The 1,883-nt window shown below is 50.4% G+C and overlaps 1 non-coding gene across 1 annotated transcript; it reads left to right on the plus strand.

The window, feature by feature from the left end:
• Positions 1–1,015: 1,015 nt before the first annotated feature.
• On the plus strand, positions 1,016–1,170 carry LOC143364594 (5.8S ribosomal RNA). The gene has a single exon (XR_013084196.1). It is a non-coding gene; the product is annotated as a 5.8S ribosomal RNA (ribosomal RNA).
• The last annotated feature ends 713 nt before the right edge of the window (positions 1,171–1,883 follow it).

Here is a 1,883-nt window from a genome sequence, read left to right on the forward strand (position 1 = left end):
GAAGCTCGCTTTTAAAGCTGCGTGAGTCTGACACCCTACTCTGTGTGGCGATAGCGCACACACGAGCGTGGGACGAATGACCGCTGCCAGAGCCGGCTGTGAGTCCCGCTCTATTTATCGAGTTCGCGTATGACATAGAGCACAAAACGTCGCCGCATGCGTGTTCGTTGACGAACACGTATATTCGAGAGGACCGGCTGCGTAGCTCGCGTAAAGCTGTGTGCGATTCTGACACTCTACTCTCTGTGTGGCGATAATACAGTGCACAAGAGCTTGGGACGAACGATCGCGCACGGCCAGAGCCGGCTGTGAAGTCCGCTAGTATCGAATAATCTTTCTCCGTGCACAATTGGAAATGTGTTTCGAGAGGACCGGCTGCGTAGCTCGCGTAAAGCTGTGTGCGATTCTGACACTCTACTCTCTGTGTGGCGATAATACAGTGCACAAGAGCTTGGGACGAACGATCGCGCACGGCCAGAGCCGGCTGTGAAGTCCGCTAGTATCGAATAATCGTTCTCCGTGCACAATTGGAAATGTGTTTCGAGAGGACCGGCTGCGTAGCTCGCGTAAAGCTGTGTGCGATTCTGACACTCTACTCTCTGTGTGGCGATAATACAGTGCACAAGAGCTTGGGACGAACGATCGCGCACGGCCAGAGCCGGCTGTGAAGTCCGTTAGTTATCGAGTTCATTCTCCAATAAGAGAGAGGAGGAGGAGAAGTGTCGGGATCCAGTATCGGGTTGTCTATGATCCCCGTCGTTTTCTGAATTCTCCTCCTGTGTTTTCCACTTTAAAGGTTTTTCAATGTATTTTCCGCCCGGCCGTCGGATACGTGTGCGCATTGCAATCGCGTACTCGCGACGGTTTCCGTTTCTACGGACGATCGTGTGTCGTCCTTAAAAACGACGCCTGAATCTCCTTCGCGCGCTGGTTGGAGCTTTCAGGTATCGGCGTTCTTATGAACCGCAGAACAAGAGACATAATTATATATTGATTATAAATCAAATTATACGATTACCCTGAACGGTGGATCACTTGGCTCGTGGGTCGATGAAGAACGCAGCTAATTGCGCGTCAACGTGTGAACTGCAGGACACATGAACATCGACATTTCGAACGCACATTGCGGTCCACGGATACAATTCCTGGACCACGCCTGGCTGAGGGTCGTTTACGTAACCAAATACTGCTTGCGTTGCTCTTGTAAGTCCCCGCCGTCGCTTACCTCTCCATGTCGAATTTTGTGGAGGGCGCAAAGAGCGTTTCTGAGTCGGGTTGCAAAGATGCTACGTACGAGCGAACGATGGACGTTTCGTCGGCGTTTGACGCGGTTCTGTGAAAATTGCAAATTTTACATTGCGTCTAACGGTCTTCGTGAGAAGAAGGAAATAGGAATGGGTATCACATTCGGACTTGCGTGAGTGTTTTGCGGCGTCGTGAGTCGTATTTTCAATACGACCGCCCGTGAACACCGCTCCGACGATCGAAATCTCTCTCTCCTCTCTCTCTGGAACGATTCGCATTGCGGAAGAAGCGTTTCACTCTCGAACATTTTACGCGCTCCCGACGTCGTCTGAAATGATGCGTATACGAAAGGTATAAGAGTCTCAAGAGACTACAGTGAATGGACACAAATAAAGAAAGAGATACCGGACACCCGTGTAAAATCTGTGTGCGCAACTGTGGCGTGCAACGTAAGCCCCAGGGAGATGATATATAAAATAAAATACGTCTGTGCGTGGATGTGTCTCTCTACACATAATTGCGGCGGAGGGTCGTCGTTGCCAGCGACTTCGACAAACATATTCTTAGAGTTCGCGAGACAGTGGTCTCTCGTTCTACGAACGCTTTGATGACTGATGGACATAGCAACATTTGGCATT

Source organism: Halictus rubicundus, unplaced genomic scaffold (genome assembly GCF_050948215.1).
Source record: "Halictus rubicundus isolate RS-2024b unplaced genomic scaffold, iyHalRubi1_principal scaffold0722, whole genome shotgun sequence".
Taxonomy (NCBI): domain Eukaryota; kingdom Metazoa; phylum Arthropoda; class Insecta; order Hymenoptera; family Halictidae; genus Halictus; species Halictus rubicundus.